Here is a 6,000-nt window from a genome sequence, read left to right as displayed (position 1 = left end):
AAGACATTTAATTGGGGCTGACTTACAATTTCAGAAGTTTAGTCCATTAGCATTATGGCAGGACATGGTGGTGTGTAGGCAGACATGATGCTGAGAGTCCTACATCTTTATCCACAAGCAGCAGAAAGAAAAACTGTGTACCATACTGGGTATAGCTTGAGCATATATGAGACCTCAAAGCCTACCTCTACAATGACACATGTATTCTAGCATACCAATACCGTCACTCCCTATGGGCCAAGAATTCAAACACATGAGTCTATGGGCACCATACCTATTCAAACCATCATAATATACTAGGGAATTAAAGGCTCAGAAAACTAAGCAGTTATAATCAAGAGGCCACATCAGAGGCGAGGCCTTGACTGAAGCCCTGGAATGGAGTTTGCACCATTTGGAGGAACGCAGGGCTAGTGAGAAAGGAGATGCTAGGAAGGGAGTGGTCTTGGGAAGCTGGAAGAGAAGTCTCCAACAAGTTTGGTGATACAGTCATGTAATACCAGCTACCTAGGAGGCTAATGCAGGAGAATTCCAAGTTCAAGGTCTGCCTAGGCTACAGACTGAGTACAAAGCCAGTCTGGGCAGTTTTGTATGACTCTGTTTGAAAATAAAAGAAAGAAAATTCAAGATATATGTCAGTGGTGGAGCACTTGGCCCACATGATGGATTAGGGTCAATGCCTGGAACCTGTAACAAATAAATAGGGAGAGAAAAGGGAAGAGATCTGAGGAGCACAGGACTTATGGTGTCTGGGCTGAGTTGAATGGTTAGGGGTGCCCTACATGAGGTGCTCTGTCTGAGACAGACCATGGAAACTCATCATCACTTATGATAGGTTTTCATGAAATGGCATTAATGTGTAACAGGGATAGGGCTGGGATGTTACCCAGTGGCTGCTTACTCACTGTGAGACACACAAAAAAAATCTACAAACCTCTTTGGAGCCTCAGCCTGTAGCTGCCAAGGGTGGAGAACCCCTTTTGTGGCAAAGGCCGAGTACAGAATGGTGTGTATAATAATGTGGGTATCATTAGCATTGGTCATGTGTTGAATACAGTCCCCTTAATCAGTGTTGCGTCACTGAAAATTTCATTTAGAAAGTTTTACAGACCAAGGGCAGGGTGGGCTTTGGAAATCTTCCTCCTTAAGTGCTTTGTTGTATACATGGGGAAGGTGAGGCTCAGTTAGTGAGATTAGGTATAGAAGATCCTAGATCTTAGGAGGCTTGGCCCTGCCTTCAACTCACCAGAGTGCTATTGAATGTCACAAATCACCTTCAAGCTGGGCTTTGGTGGCACACACCTTTAATCCCAGCACTTGGGAGGCAGAGGCAGGCGGATCTCTGTGAGTTCCAGGACAGTCTCCAAAACAGTACAGAGAAACCCTGTCTTGAAAAACCAAAACCAACCAACCAAACAAACAAAACCCCCCACAAACAAACAAATAAAAACAAACAAAAAACCAAATCACCTTCAATTCCAGCCTGCTCTCCAAACACATAAGTGACAAACTGCCTCAGCAGGTACTTTCTAGGATCCCTACTAGGGCTGAGAATATGAGTCAAATGGTGGGGGCTGTCATCTTCACCTGTCACTGATGTGTGCAGGGGTCAGGTACACTGGTAGGTGCTCTTGGACCTCTCTCTCGCTCTTTCTCTTCTATGATAGTTTTTTTGCAAATCATGGTGAATGAAGAGGCTCTGCCACTGCCTCCTTACTGCCTCTTCCTCTGCCGCTTTGTTTCAGCCAGAGGCCTCTGACCTCCTTTTTGTTCCCTGGGGACCACAGCCATGGCACCAGGGCTACAGTTATCCTGAGTTTACCTCTGCTGATCTGTACCCAGAAACTTTAAGGGAGACGGTGTGCGGAGTGGCAAAGGAAGAGCATAGAAGGCCAGGTTGCAGAAATGAACCCCATAGAGAAGGGCACTTCTCTCCTGGAATAAGGGTCTTGATGGGAAAACAAATGCACAGAGAAGATATTCTCAAGTGTTGATAAGAATGGGGAGCCCAGAAACAACACAAGATTGGGAAGGTAGACTGCTATAAACTGGGCATCAGGGAAAGTGTATCTGGATAGTTGACACTCCTGGCCATGGGACACGGAGGAGCCAGCCAGGCAAAGATCTGTAGGGCCTGTGCGAATCCTCAGCAAGTGCAAAGGTCCTGGAGTCCACCACCTTCTGGGGCTTTTGACCAACACGATCTCAAACACCAGAGTTGATTCCTTAGGGGAACTGTTTTCAGTCCTTGGTGAACTTCCTCACTGCCTCCAAATCCTCCTCATCCAAGTTGATTCCTAATCGCTATGAATTTTTTCTTTTAGGAAATTCTTCCTAAAACTTTAGGACGTTCTAGTAATCCATGGGTTATGAAAAAGTGGCCTGTGATTCAGCAACAAAAATAAAGTTAGGGGGTTGGGGTAGATGGCAGCACAGTTAGTAAAAGCCTCTGCATGTAAGCATGAGAAGTTAAGTTTGCGTCCCCAGAATCCATATTTAAAAAATAAGTAGGAATGGGGTATATGCCTTTTTCTTTTGGTTTTTGTTTCCTATTTACTTTGAGACCGGGTCTCACTATATAGCCGTAGGTGTCTGGAACCCACTGTGTAGAACACACTGGTCTTGAACTCAGATATCTGCCTGCCTCTATCTCCTGAGTGCTGGGATTGAAGGCATGTGCCACCACACCTGGCCTAAGGAGTGCACACCTTTAATCATAGCACTGGGAATCGAGAACAGGAGGATCCCTGGAGTTGGCTGGACAGCTAGTCTAGCTGAGCCAATGAACGCCAGGTTCAACAGAAGGCCATGTCTCAAAATAAAAGGAAAAAAAAAAAAGACAGAGGGCCCATAAGAGATGGCTCAGTAGGTAAAAGAGCTTGTTGTCACACCTGAAAGACCTAAGTTTGATTCCTGGAATTAATACGGCAGAAGGAGAGGAACTGGCTCCTGTGAGTTGTCCTCTGACTAGGGCTGAGTATGTGTATATACGCTAATAAATAAATCTTAGAGAGAGTGTTTCCCTCTGGCCTCTACATGCGCTTGCCCACAAAAACCCCAGGAACACATACACACAGAAAATAGTCAATAAATGGTATAGCTACAAAGTGACTGTGTTTTCTTTTCTTTCAGATATTTGAGATACATTGTTACTATTTTGAAACTTCTGTACTGTGCCTTTATATAAGGTACAGAAGACTAGGTGACAGTAATGTTAGGAATGTACCAAAAATATGTGCAAGTTCTCCATATTTTGGGAAATGTTTCACTGGTCTGTGCAACCCTGGGTTCTGGGGTCCTGAAGATTTTTTTTTTTTTTTTGGTTTTACGAGACAGGGTTTCTCTGTATTGTTTTGGAGGCTATCGGTCCAGCCCAGCCTCGAACTCACAGAGATCCGCCTGCCTCTGCCTCCCGAGTTCTGGGATTAAAGGCGTGCGCCACCACCGCCCGGCTCTCCTGAAGATTCTAATGCTATTTATCTCCACCTTTGCTTCTAGACGGCCCTGGATTTTCCACTGTCTCCCCATGTTATGAGAGTTCAGTTGGCTGCCCAGACACAAACCATGCCTAGAACAGGTAATCAAAAGATGTGTACTAAATATGGTTTGTGGCTCACCAGGGATGCACCCGAGGCAAAAAAGGGGGGGGGGAGCATGCTGATGAAGGGGAAGAATTGGGCAAAGGGAAAGACTCCCTCCCATCAGAGCCAAGGATCTGGGCTCAAAACCTGCCTCCATCCAGAGACACCATCCACTCACTGCCAGCCTGTTCTGAGCCGCACTTCTTTCCAGCGAAAAGGCCAGTAAGGCTTTCCCACTGGGGTTCTTGGGGAGAGTGAAAAGGGGTTTGGAGAAACAGCGTGGATTCTGTGGAAGGACAGTTTTAGGTTCCTGTCCCTGGCTTACAGACCAGTTGAGCCTATCTCAGCGGAAAAGTACTTCCAATTCTCTGCTCCTCCCACAAGCTGTGAGCTGAGTATGAGAACTTCAGGTTTCAGGCTCTGAACCCAAGAGCAGGGCCTGGTGCCTAGGGGTGCTCTCAGTGAGTTCAGTGAACACATGACTGCACAGGCCACTGACCTTCTAGACCTGTCCTTGCCTCTGTACAGTAGCACATCCCAGGCTTTCCTTCCTGGTACCTCTGACATCTATATCTGCTTTTCTAGAAGAGCCTAGGAGTCACATTTAGGGAAGGTGAGTAGGAGGAAAGAGACTTTGACTAAAAGGTTAGTGCGCATTTTTGGCTCCCACTTCCGAATCTTCCAGAAGGTCTTTTATTTTTTGCCTACTTAATAATAACATAAAAAAGCCATGTCACTTTAAAAAAAATTGAAGTCTTTATGTTAAGCCGCCCACTCCAGCCATCCCAGGACACGGTGAGGAGGGGGCGCGGACAGGTGAAGCTCGAGAGGGAAAGCGGGGGTGGGGTGTGTGTATATGGGGGCTCTCCGCTAAGCCTGGTCTGAGCGCCCCGGTGGGAGTCATCGACCAAGGCGCCGGCTCTCAGGATCTGGTAAATCTTCAAAGTCTCAGATCCCCAGGTCGGCATCCTGCCCTCTGCGCCTACTGCTCCTCCACCCACGGTACGAGGGCGGTGCCCCGGCGCGCTGATGTAATCCCGGCGCCTGGGCGGAAGGATATGGAACGCCGCACTGGCTGGCTGGGCGCTGAGGCCGTTGCCAGGTAACGCAGCGGAGCCGCTGCCGCGCGCCGCCTCCCGCCCTCCGCCGCTTGGCGCTGGGGCCGCCGCCGCCGCCGCCGCCGCTGCTGCCGCCGCTTTACGTAAGGCGCAGGCCAGGGCCGCCCGGCGCTCGGCAGTCGCCTGCAGCCCTCGGAGCGCAAGGAGAGGCTCCCTCCCGGCAGCCTTGGCAGGTAGGCGGGGGCCGGGAGCGGGGCTGTGGCGGGTGACTAGCTCGAGAGACGCCGGGCCCGAGGCCCCCGCGGGCGGCGTGCGATGAGTGCGCACAATGGGCCGCGACGGGCTGAGGCGGCCCGGCCTGAGGGACAGCGGCCGAGCCTCGCCCCGCGCCCTCAGCTTTGTCCTTCGGCGGCCAGGGGCGGGCGCGGCGCGGTGAGTGGCGGGCGCGCGGGCCTATGGCGCGGGGTCGGCGAAGGTGACGGCCGAGGGCAGAAATGACAGTCCCCCGAAGTCGCCGGCCTGTGCGCGTCGCCGCCCGGACCCTTGCGGCCCGGCTTCCGGCCGGCGTCCCTGGAGCTCCCGGCGTCTCCCGCCGGCCCAGAATCAGGCTGGCTGAGCGCTTTGCGCAGAGGCCGGGGACAGGATGAGCTCTGGGGAGCAGACCCCCGAACCTGGCAGTCCCTCCCTTCAGTGTTTGCCCTTCTGTAGACAGACCTCAAAGATTTAACCAAGAAAAAGTGGGATGGAGATAAGCTGGGGAGGGGGACATGGCGACTCCGGAGTCATTTACTAAATGGAGTTCTTGGTTCTTATCACCTGCATCGTAGACTTTGCCTTGTTGCCCAAGTAACTGACAATGCATTTTGCATTTCTGAGTCTTGGCTTGCTAAAGAAACGGTGGGAGAGGATTTCTGAGGAGCTGGGGACGAGCAGTTTGGAAAACAGGTGATGCCATGGAAAAGAGTATGCAATTAAAACCCCACACAGGATTTCTGCTATCAGTATAGGACCCGTTGCACGACACTTTGTCGGTTTTAGATACTTCAGATTTAAAGGGAGGAGAAAAAAAGTACCTGTCACTCTGCATTCTGAAGGTCAAATATTTGCCCGCAGATATTTTGGGCTGAACCATTCTAACTAGGTCTTAGGATCTTTATGACAAAAACCACTCTGTAACTGTGCCTTTGAAATACCCATGGAGGCTCCTTGAATTAATAGTTATTATCTTGGATTCAATTGCTGTTTTTGCCAAATAATGTACTTTAAAAATTTATTCTGGCCGGGCTTTGTTGGCGCACGCCTTTAATCCCAGCACTTGGGAGGCAGAGGCAGGCGGATCTCTGAGTTCGAGACCACCCTGG

General features: G+C 50.1%; 1 protein-coding gene across 5 annotated transcripts in view; it reads left to right on the top strand.

Annotated features, from left to right (window-relative positions):
• The first annotated feature begins 4,762 nt into the window (after positions 1–4,762).
• Kiaa0232 (KIAA0232 ortholog) overlaps positions 4,763–6,000 on the top strand; it is a 64,944-nt gene continuing 63,706 nt past the window's right edge. For all 5 annotated transcript variants that reach the window (XM_040746993.1, XM_040746992.1, XM_040746991.1 and 2 more), the window contains exon 1: positions 4,763–4,872. The gene's annotated coding sequence lies outside the window, so the exon portion shown is untranslated. The remainder of the gene's footprint in view (positions 4,873–6,000) is intronic.

Source organism: Mesocricetus auratus, unplaced genomic scaffold (assembly GCF_017639785.1).
Source record: "Mesocricetus auratus isolate SY011 unplaced genomic scaffold, BCM_Maur_2.0 Super-Scaffold_100006, whole genome shotgun sequence".
Classification (NCBI taxonomy): Eukaryota; Metazoa; Chordata; class Mammalia; order Rodentia; family Cricetidae; genus Mesocricetus; species Mesocricetus auratus.
This window is presented reverse-complemented; position numbering and strand designations above follow the sequence as displayed.